This window comes from Cyprinus carpio, unplaced genomic scaffold (genome assembly GCF_018340385.1).
Source record: "Cyprinus carpio isolate SPL01 unplaced genomic scaffold, ASM1834038v1 S000006809, whole genome shotgun sequence".
Lineage (NCBI taxonomy): Eukaryota > Metazoa > Chordata > Actinopteri > Cypriniformes > Cyprinidae > Cyprinus > Cyprinus carpio.
In genome coordinates, this window is record NW_024879395.1 from 74,436 (window position 1) to 85,822 (window position 11,387).

Below are 11,387 nucleotides of genomic sequence, written 5' to 3' on the forward strand. Positions count from 1 at the left end.
TTCGTTCAGTTTACGTATTGCTCTCTTTTATGATCAATAGGAAGTGACAGGTTTGCTACGATGTCAGGTAATGTAATGTCCATCTCCTCCCTGTAATGAGAAAAAGTGACTTGATATTCCAGATATACCAGAACTATTGTACAATGAAAAAACAGGAGTGCTAGTCAAAAGCTGTCATATTACATTGCTGTCTGTTGGAAATTCTTCACATTGACAGCAACGATATATGATCTTGCTCAGCATTTGGTGAATACAGGTCTGTGTATTTCCTGTTGGGAAATTATCATTTCCATGTTAAAACATTTTACAAACAAAAATGTTCTTCCCATGTAATCAGTTAAATTAATTTAAATTATGTCAGTCTTTATGATTTTTTTTTTTTTTTCAGGTGGATCCAGATCCTCAGCATCAGATATTACTATCTGAAAAAAAGATTAAAATGTCTGAAACAACAACACTGAAAGCAAGCAAACGTAACGCACAAGAAAGCAAACAAGAAATGTCTTGGTGCCAGTCTGCCTCATTATCTGTCCTGGCTGAATTGTTAATGAATGTCCTGGTGCATCTCTGTAACATGATAAAACATAAAAATTATTAGCTCCATGATAAAGGCTATAATGTAGTTTTGAGTAAAAGGTAGTAGTAGAGGGAACAGAAAGATTCATAAAAAAAGATTATTTTGTTATAAATCACATTACACATATGGTATTTTCTGTTTCAAGTTCATCAGAGCGAATTCTCTCTGATCCACATCAACAACTTAAAGATAAATTTGTTAAAGTACTCTCAGTCAAGCGGATGGAAATGAGAGACAATGGGTCTTTTCTAGTGGCCAAGGTGTTCTGGGCTAGAGTGGGTGTTTAGACATCTTAAAACCAGCAGGTGTCCTTCCAGGCCTACAGTGCAAATCATGTAAACGTGGGGTATACACCAAGATACAGCCAAGGTCCTATTGGTTGATTACCACTAGAAAAAAAACCACTGTCTCTCATTACACCCCCTTCATTCTCCACTTTTTTTTAATTTTTTTTTTAAATTGTCATTTTAATTTACAAACCAATAATACACACCAATAAAATCAAGCAAATCAATTAAGTAAAGCTCACACAAGTCAGTTACAGAAACAGCCCGATGTAGCATGATACGTTGAGCTTATGTGCAGTCTTGCTGTATTTCCAGGTGAACAAAATATCTCCAAAAAAGCAATATAAATGTATAATGTGTATGTGCATAAGTAGTGAATTATCTGCTAGTAGTTTTATCACAATTTTGTGAGTTAAATTTAAAAAAATGTTAAATTGCCCTTTACCTGGTAGTGAAAGCACTGTAGCCCAATAAGATATGATTTATTATTATTATTATTTCCAGTAAAGAAGTAAAGAAATAATTTCAACCCATGCACGCCTGGAAGTTCCTTTGTGTACAAGTGTGCAACACCTACCTTTCATCTTCCAGTTTGAGTTTGGGAGATCCAATGCACATCTAATAAATAAATACAAACATACATAAATATAAAAAAAAAATAGAAATAACTGATGTACCAATGTCAGCTCGATTGAATTCAGCTGTGCTCCTTGTTGTGATGACAATTTCAGAATCAGAGTCTGAAGTATCATCCACTGAAAAAAATAAATCAAACAAACATTATCTATCCTCCAGCAGAGTATCAAAATATGTAAAAATATTGAATCATGAGATCCACTAACCTCTTTTTATAGTGTTTTTCTGAGGCAAATGAGAAAAAAGTGATTCTGGAATATGCCTTTCTATTTCCTTTTTTATATTCTGCCAATTTGAATGGCCCCTTTCTGACCAGCCAGGCACATGTGGACCACCCCTCTGAGCAGTCTGGATACAAAAGGATGTAAGGTCAGCCTAAAATTGCATGTCCTTGTTAAATGTTTTCATTTTCTGTGCAGAAGCTTGTTCCAGTAGATCAGGTGCTGCTACCTCCGGGTCTGTAAATAACGGGAGTGTTTTCCCTCTTAGAGGTTTTAAATCGGTTCCATCATTTTCATGTGGCGCCATCAATCCTACATTTATCTAGTAAAATAACAAAGATATATAATTAATGTATACATAAGTAAAATAAATATACACATACACACAAATACATATAAAGCATTGCAAAATTGTATAGGGTGGTAAGTACAGCTTACCTGGACGTGTTTTCTTTCTTTAGGCTTAAATCTTCCTTTTGGCCCATAGTTAAAAGACTGCCGCTCTTTGACTTTGAGCTTCTGTACTCCATGAACTGTTTGTATGATGGGCTTGGTTGTTCTGCTGAAATGGACAGAGTTCTGTTTCAAAACAGAAAGTTATAAGCCGCTCAAAAAATCATTATTAGCATTACTGATTTTTATTCACATGGCCTCAGATAGCTAGCGTTTTGCTACACTGAAAAATAACAAATAACAACTTACTTTGCTTAGCACTGTCCGGCTGTCGAGACGTCCCCAGTGTGTTTCCGACACCACGCCCTTCATAAACAAAATAAAACACACAACACACAAAAAAAAAAAAACCTCAATAAGCTGATGATTTTGCCACAAAAAAAACAAAAAAACATCCCTCGGCCGCAGTCCATGTTCAGTCACCATAAACTTTCGCCATTTACCCACAACCCAAAGCCATTTACTCACTAATCAACCAACAACACGAATTTACCGCGTCACTTCCGGTGTGTGGTACATTCCCTTTCCGTGAAGAATCTGTCATTGTAAATTTATTTCGGGACTGGTAAAAGTGTTTTGCGTCTTTAGCCAAGGCAAGCACCACTCACATATTCTTCAGAATATTTTACATATCTATTTATTTATTTTCATTTAACTTTTTGATACACAATGGCCTGCTGAGCAAATCTTTAATGCCTCAAACTTTCATAGCTGCAAGGCATTTAACTTGTTGCATTTCTGTATGGTTTCTCCCATCTGTACAGTAAATAAGAAAGCCTCCAGAGTGTTGTCTTTCGAAGCACAGATAGATATTGGCATTGAACAACCAGCATTAGAAGATATCTGTAGGTCACGCTGTTTAGCAAAGCTATCAGCATCTGTAAGGACTCTACACATCCATGCCACCACATATTTGAACCTCTGCCATCTGATAGGCGCTATAAGACATTTTATGGCCATACTTCCCGCTTCTTGAGGAACATTTTATTCTCTTAGAGCAATTAATGCTCTGGAAGCCAAGCTTATCAAAATAACTTTAGTAGTGATAGTGGATTTAATAAGTTTGGGGGGTGGGGGGCTGCTAATAATGCTAATTAAGTCTGTTATGTCTAATTATACACTAGATTGTCACTTTATTTATTTTATTATTCAGTTTTAATTGCATTTAGTGTGGAGTTTGCATGTGAAATTTTGTTGGTGGCATACAATGAACGTTGTATGCATACTACAATAACAATAAAGGAATTTGGGCACAAATGGGTTAAAACAACTAACAGTAACCAGACCTATCCAGGGCTGCAAAATCAACATTTCTGAGATTTTTGTTGTTTTGAATTGAATTATATAATCTTTATTTTAAAAGCCACTGAACATTGGTACGAGAGCTTTTAGGTATATACTTAGTATATGAAGTATGAGGAAATGTTTTTCTTCAGTTTAGTCTCAAACCCACAGGAGGAGACAGTTGAGAGTGAGGCACAAAAAAAAACACAGTCACTTGTCGCCGTCTCCCTGGAAGTAATTATGTAACATGCAGAAATTTACATTGAATGAATAAATGATGAATGAATGAATGAATACATTTTCAGTTGCTCTCTAGTCTATTATTGTGATATCTCAATGTTCGGACAGATTTTGGCAGGGTTTTCTGGGTCTAATTTTAGTGAATTTAAAATTCAAATTACTAACATTTTACTTGTAATGGTGTTTTGACTAGGCTCTATATTAATAAAAAACAGCTCTTCATCAGTCAACACTGTTTTAAAAAAAAAAAAAAAAGATTTAAAAAAAAGTGAATAGGCCCAAGATCCCCCTAAATTGGGAAGTCCTGCAAATTTTTACAGAATTATAAACTATAATTATAAGATATTTATGCCAAATAGCTTGAAAAATGACATTGCAGAAAAAACATGGTTTCATGTTTAGTCAGAGCACTCCAGTAGCGAGATCAGTGTCCAATCCGAGCAATAAAGTCCAAAATCGTGTAGTAATATATATATATTCATTTATTTCAGTAATTCAACTCAAATTGTGAAACTCATGTATTAAATTAAATAAATTCAGTGCACAGTAGTTGAAGTCTTTGGTCTTTTGATTGTGAGGATTTTGGCTCCACATTTATTAAAAACCACCAAATAACTATCTCAACCAAATTAGAATATGGTGACATGCCAATCCAGCTAATAAACTCAAAACACCTGCCAAAGGTTTCCTGAGCCTTCAAAATGGTTCACTAGGACTACAACAATCATGGGGAAGACCATAGATGATGACAGGTTTGGTCCAGAAGACAATCATTGACACCCTTCACAAGGAGGGTAAGCCACAACACATTCAGTTGCTGAAGAAGCTGGCTGTTCAGCAGAGTGCTGTATCCAAGCTATGTTAACAGAAAGTTGCGCGGAAGAAACAGTGTTGGAAGAAAAAAGAATGCACAACCAAGAGAGAGAACGCCAGAGTTTATGAGGATTGTCACAGCAAAAATTCAAGAATTTGGAGTGAACTTCAGCAAGGACCATGGAATGAGGGGCTGGGGTCAAGGCATCAAAGAGCCAACACACACACAGACGTTGTCAAGGGGAATTCTGGCTAAAGTTGGTCGTTATTCCTCTTGTTTAAAGAGCCACTCCCTGGAAACAACAGGACAACATCAGAGCGTCTTACCTGAGGCTAAGGAGAAGAAGAACTGGACTCTTGCCCCGTGGTCCCAAGTCATCTTCAGATGAGAGCAAGTTTGTGTTTAATGTGGAAACCAAGGTCCGAGAGTCTGGAGGAAGAGCGTGGAGAAGCTCATAGCCAAAGTTGCTTGAAGTCACAGTGTTTTAAGGTTTCCACAGTCTGTGATGATTATGGGGTGCAATGTCATCTGCTGGTGTTGGTCCACTGTGTTTTTTGACAACCAAAGTCACTGCACCCGTTTACAAGACACATTTTTGGGTTAGCAAAGAACTTCCATGCTTCCGTGATGCCTGACAAGCTTTTTGAAAGATGCTGTTTCATTCCAGCAGGATGGCACCTGCCCACACTGCCAAAAGCACCAAAAGTTGGTTAAATGACAGTGGTGTTGGTGTGCTTGACTGGCCAGCAACCACAGACCTTGAACCCCAGAGAGAATCTATGGGTATTATCAAGAGGAAAATGAGAAACAAGAGAGACCCAAAAATGCAGATGAGCTGAAGACCACATTCCAAAGAAACCTGGGCTTCCATAACACACCTCAGCAGTGCCACAAACTGATCACTCCATGCCACCCCGAATTGAGGCAGTAAATTAAAGCAAAAAGACCAAGAACTGAGTACATGTACAGTAAATGAACATAATTTCCAGAAGGCCAACAATTCACTAAAAACATTTTTTTTTATTGGTCTTATGAAGTATTCTAATTTGAGATGAATGATGAGTGAATTAGTGAGTTTTTGTTAAATGGGAGTCAAAATCATCACAATTAAAAGAACCAAAGACTTAAACTACTTCAGTCTGTGTGCATTGAATTTATTTAATACACAAGTTTCACAGTTTGAGTTGAATTACTGAAATAAATGAACTTTTCCACAACATTATAATTTATTGAGATGCACAGTGGGAAAAATTCCTCACCAGTACAATACTGGCTATATGTTTCAGGTTTACTGTTGAGCGATTGTTAAAGGATTCTCAATATAGCTACTATCAGAATCAGAATGATGTGTTAGGCCAAAGACTTGGGACTTTGGTTAGGCCAAGATTACAACTGTAAATATTTTCACACCTTGTAAAAATATAAAACACAACAAAAAAACAAAACACAAAAAAACCAAATAATAATACAACAACAAAAAAGACAAGAGTTTTTTTTTTTTTTTTTTTTTTTTTTTGGTTACATTATTTACGAGTTGGTGTAACGAGATTAAGTAAATAAATATAGGCTACTAAAACAAATAATTATCAAGACATTATAGACAATAACTAATAAACAGATTCATTTTTAATGGTTTTTATGCCTTTATTCATACAGGACAGTATAGAGCAGCCAGGAAAGCACTGGCAGCGAGAAACAGGAACGGGACCGGCAAAGGATCCCAATGTCATCTGCTCCTCTATGGGTAGCGCAGCTTCACCATTAACAGCACAGCTAATTAAAACAGCCTGGGTGCTGATTAATATTAATGCAATAAATAATATTTCTGTGAAACGCATTAGGTGGCACAGAAGAAAGACAATATATTGCTATAGCAGCAGAGGGCTATTTTGGTGAACGAACTGAGGATGACGTCACAGGTTCATATTTGGTTGACCAATCAGCGGAAAGGGGCGTGTCATGACTGCCCACAAGGGGAAAACTAATTCTGAGTGGTTTATCCGTTTTCTACCCGTGAAAAAAAAAAAAAAAAAAACCTGTAGTTTTCTCATTTCTGCTTATTTCATTTCAAATGGAAAGACAATCTATCAAACCGTACATGGACCTGTTGCTTGTACTTCACATAGTGTGATGGTGTGTTGACCTCTGGTAGCGGTGAGCTTGAGGAACTGCAGATGCAGCAGAAAAATATTGGCAAAATATCTACATCAGAACCACCACAGTACCAACAATGAAAAAATTATGAAAATATTTCAGGGGGGATGGTGTGGTCAGTTTCTTTTTCGGCGGGGCAGGGGGGGTTGGGTGTTCCTGTAACTAATTTTACATAATGATTACAACATATTTTGTAATTTTTAAAAAGGTTTTTATTTAGTGAAAAATGAGCCTTATTAAATTAACTATTATTTATAAGCTTTTTTCCTTCTGGTGCCGGAAATGGAGGAATTTTGGTCGATATTTTGCTAACTGTGTTTTTGTGCTGCTAGTGCTGGCACCTTGTCTGGTTTAGGCCTGTCATGGATAAATAATAATGATAATAAAACCACCAATAGGTAGCAAGTACATGTTTTAATAAATTATTTATTAAATGATTCAAATCAAACGATTCGTTCAAAACAGCTGATTCATTTAGAAATGAAACAAGTCCCTGCGTCCCAATGTGCATTCTATCCACCCTATCTGCCCTATGTAGTATTGAAAATTACTAATATCACATAGAATTTAGCATAGATAGTGTGCACATTGGGACGCAGGCAGTGAGTCCATCTGAATGGACTGCTGAATCACTGGCTCACTCGATTCGTTCAAGGAACAAAACACTGTGTTGCTATCAAACGGCAACCTCCTGCTCTCTCTCGTGAAGCCAACAAGGAAGTGACTAAAACTGTTCAATTCATCGACTGGCCGCTTGAGGCTGGCTGCAAAAGGAAGTCAATCCCATAGACTCCCCATGTTAAAATGCCCAACTTTACAGCAGAAAAAAACATGTTTACAGCCTGGTACAAAAAATAATGATTTTGGTCTAGCTAATTTTGCCCTTCATGATAACTGTGAGAGGGGTGAATTTTTTTATAACCCATCAGTTTAATTATATTAAGCCTTAAAGTTTTGCATAATTAAGGGCCACTTTTACTTGAGTGGCAGGCGGATTGCCGCTACTGACACTGCCGTCAAGCTAGGTGGGCGGCTTGCTTCAGCAACCAGCTCCCCGCCTTTTTACCCATTTTCGATTATCTGGGAGTGACACGTGGTGACGTGCTGCCAAGATGGCGACGACCCGCTTCACCCACTTTGAGCTTCAAAAACGTTCTTCAGAAAACTACGGGTGACGTCACGGACACACAGTCTATGTTTTTTTTTCTTTCATTGCTTGAATTATAAGGGCATTCTAACATGCTTCATCACACAGTGAGCGCTTCTGGCCTCTCAAGACGTGTTTTTGTTTGGTTTTTGCAAAGTCGTGACTCGATAATGTCAGCTCTCCTATCATCTCTCAATCCCTCACAGTCACACATACAGCACAATAACAATGTCAGAAATGTCTTTAAATTATAATCAAGGAAAAAACAAAGCTTTTCTGTTATCTTCTCTTTAAATGACTTCAAAAGTTGCGCATTAACCATTTTGCGTGAAAAATGATGAAAACTTGCTATTGCATCTGAGCAGCTTGTTACAGTACTGAGTTCTGATTGGCCAATCGCTGCTATTTAGTTTGTGAATAAGTAGAGAATTATAACATTTCATTTGCATGCTAAGTTTTACATAATACACATTATTAATCTAAAAGGGGATGGTAACGGGGATGGTGGTTTTAACAAGGGGATGAGCTTATTGTCATTTTTGACAAAAAATCCCCCGCATCCCCCCTCAATTCGAGCCCTGTGTTTTTCCTATTATACTAATAGATGGCTATTGAACTAATAAACTCTTCAAACAAAATAAAATGGTCAAGTTTTTTATTTGTATAGTTATAATATGCCAACACATTACAATACAATACAAGAGAAGATTAAACTCACTAAAGAAAAAGCATGAGACAATATGACTGAAAGCACATACTGTAATATGCTACATAAATTCTAACTAGTAAAGATTAATCTGTGCCGGTGTGAGAGAACAAACACATCCACAACAACTACAACATCAAAAAAACCTCCTTCTTATACAGAGACATGTTTCTCCTGAGACAGATACAGAACTTACAAAGACGAATTTAAATACACATTCTGTATATAAAATGTTAGAGAAATGTAATATAAAACATACATAAATGTAAAATAAAAAAATGGTATAAAGAAATATAAAATGACACAGGACCACTGATCTTTAAAATGACTCTATTATAGATCACTGATTTGAATCTGTGTACATGTAGCATGTTAACTTAATTTTCATTTTAGACTTTCAGTTTGTCATTTGATAATGACAATCTTATACTATAGACCTGTATTCTTACTAATCCAGCTCTTTTGCAAGCTCATCAGCCTCTTCTCCCTCCTCTGTTTCACCTGTAAAAAATGCAAAATAGCATTCGGTTAAATAAAAAAAATACAATAAAGCATTCACCATTACTCATGTACACGTATGTTTTTATTACTGCTGGATTATTTCATTTGAAGGTCTAACCCTCTTTCAGAGGTCACTTTAAGAGACAATGAATGCATCCATTACATCTGATCACATCTGTTTACTTTCACTTAAGACATAACCGTCAGTTTTTTTGAACATACTTTCCAAGACAGTTATTTTGACATATTTTGTATGTATTTGTCGGTACAAGATCAAAAAGAGGCAAATTCGGTGTTCAAGAGTTTTGAGATGCCTTCTTCTAAAACACCAACAGAAGATATTTAAAAGAGTGAGCCCTGAACACCAGAACATTTCTTTTGTGTTTCGCCCTGAAAAGAGGGTGCCGACAGGCTCTTTCACATCATTTTTTTGTTTGTTTTCAGGTGCAGGAGGAGCATCAAGAACAACTAAGATAACTAAACCAACGATACAGCCTTACCATCTTTAATACACAAGGCCTCGGGTTCAGTCCGGGGTTGCTGTCTGTGAGACACGGCCCTCTCCAAGCTGTGAACACAGTGCGCCGAAAAAAACCACCTGCTCAGTTGAGCTTTTCCACGTCTTGTGTTTGAATGCTTTAAACTGTTGAATGTTTAAATTGGCAAGTGGTAAGGCTTAAAAACACGTGAAAATGATAAGCTTTTGTGACGACACACAGCAGTGGCCTGTCAACTGTCCTGATCGTCTTTTTAGGCTGGCCTCGTTCAGACAGACGGTTGAGATCATTGCAACAAATGAATGTTTACTCACCTCAGTTTACAGTTTGAGTCTCGTAGCACATCACTGAGCTGCTGCTCTGAGTCTCCCATTTTATTTTTACTCAGATCAAGCTCTTTTAAAAATAGAAGTGCTTTTGTTTCAGCCAAAGACTGAGCCAAACAAGCAACATCTGTAATGCCACAGTCATGCAGACTAGAAAGAGAAAGACAGACAGAGGAAGAAAATTACTTTTACTTTCACCCAGAGGGCACAGATACGTTCGCCATTTCTTAGCATAATTTTGTAGCCAAAATCACATTCACTTCAATGGGAAACCATGTGACGATCAGTTTCACCTAATGGATTTCCACTGGCAGAGATATTCACAGTGTTATTAATTATTTAAACTATGGTTGCCCACCATATTCTAATTTGTCCCACCATAGATTGATAATGAACCAAAAATCTTTTAAAGTTCTCATTAACATAAACTGCTTCAACAATGCATGTGTCACTCCCAGACAGTCAACCACTGTGAGTGAAGGAGACAGACTGAATGAATCTGCAGTTCACTCTCTGACAGCAGATGGTGTTCATGGAACAGTGGTTTCGCTGGAAACCCCCAGAAACAAAACAGACTGCATTACTTTCTGTTCCTGACATGCAACTTATTTCAGGCAGCCTTTCAGATTTTTGTATTCATTTTGGTGTTTATCCAACAACACTTAATACTTAAAGACTTAGTACTTATTTTCAATTTTCATTTTTTATTTATTTTATTTTTTACTTTTTAATCTGGACCAAAAACATGCCAGAAAAGATATCTGAAAAAATAAATAAATAAATAAATAACAAATACTAAATAAAAAATAAAAATTTAAATAATAAAAATTTAATTTTACTGAGATTTAGGATCCCTCCATTTTTTTGTGTACTATTTTATTGTATTTTCAAAAATATTGTTATTTTCAAACTTCTTTTTTGTTATATATACAGGTGCTGGTCATATAATTAGAATATCATCAAAAAGTTGATTTATTTCAGTAATTCCATTCAAAAAGTGCAACTTGTATATTATATTTATTCATTACAGACAGACTGATATATTTCAAATGTTTATTTCTTTTAATTTTGATGATTATAACTGATAACTAAGGAAAATCCCAAATTCAGTATCTCAGAAAATTAGAATATTGTGAAAAGGTTCAATATTGAAGACACCTGGTGCCACACTCTAATCCTGCAATAATTAACTCAGAAACTTCCTGCAAAGCCTTTAAATGAGTCTCTCAGTCTAGTTATGAAGCTGCACAATCATGAAAGAATGGGTGACAGTTAAATCAAAATGACAAATGACACCTTGCACAAGGAGGGCAAGACACCAAAAATGTCATTGCAAAGAGACGTTCACAGAGCTCTGTGTCAGCACGTGATGGGAAAGTGAAGGGAAGGGAAAAGATGTGGAGTAGAAAAAGTGCAAGCAATAGGGAATCTTCGAACCCTGGAGAGGATTGTGAAACAAAACCCATTCAAAAAATGTGGGGAGATTCACAAAAAAGCTGGACTGCAGCTGGAGGTCAGTGCCTTGAGAACCTACACAAGCAATG

The 11,387-nt window shown here is 36.4% G+C and overlaps 1 protein-coding gene and 1 long non-coding RNA gene across 2 annotated transcripts in view; both read right to left on the reverse strand.

The window, feature by feature from the left end:
• The window catches only part of LOC109078824 (NACHT, LRR and PYD domains-containing protein 12-like), a 57,815-nt gene that overhangs the window by 29,519 nt on the left and 16,909 nt on the right, over window positions 1-11,387 (reverse strand).
• LOC109081952 overlaps window positions 8,452-11,387 on the reverse strand; it is a 6,132-nt gene continuing 3,196 nt past the window's right edge. The window contains exons 2-3 of the long non-coding RNA XR_006159968.1: window positions 9,832-9,993; window positions 8,452-9,020 (exon numbers count right to left, since the gene is read on the reverse strand). This is a non-coding gene — a long non-coding RNA (uncharacterized LOC109081952). The remainder of the gene's footprint in view (window positions 9,021-9,831; window positions 9,994-11,387) is intronic.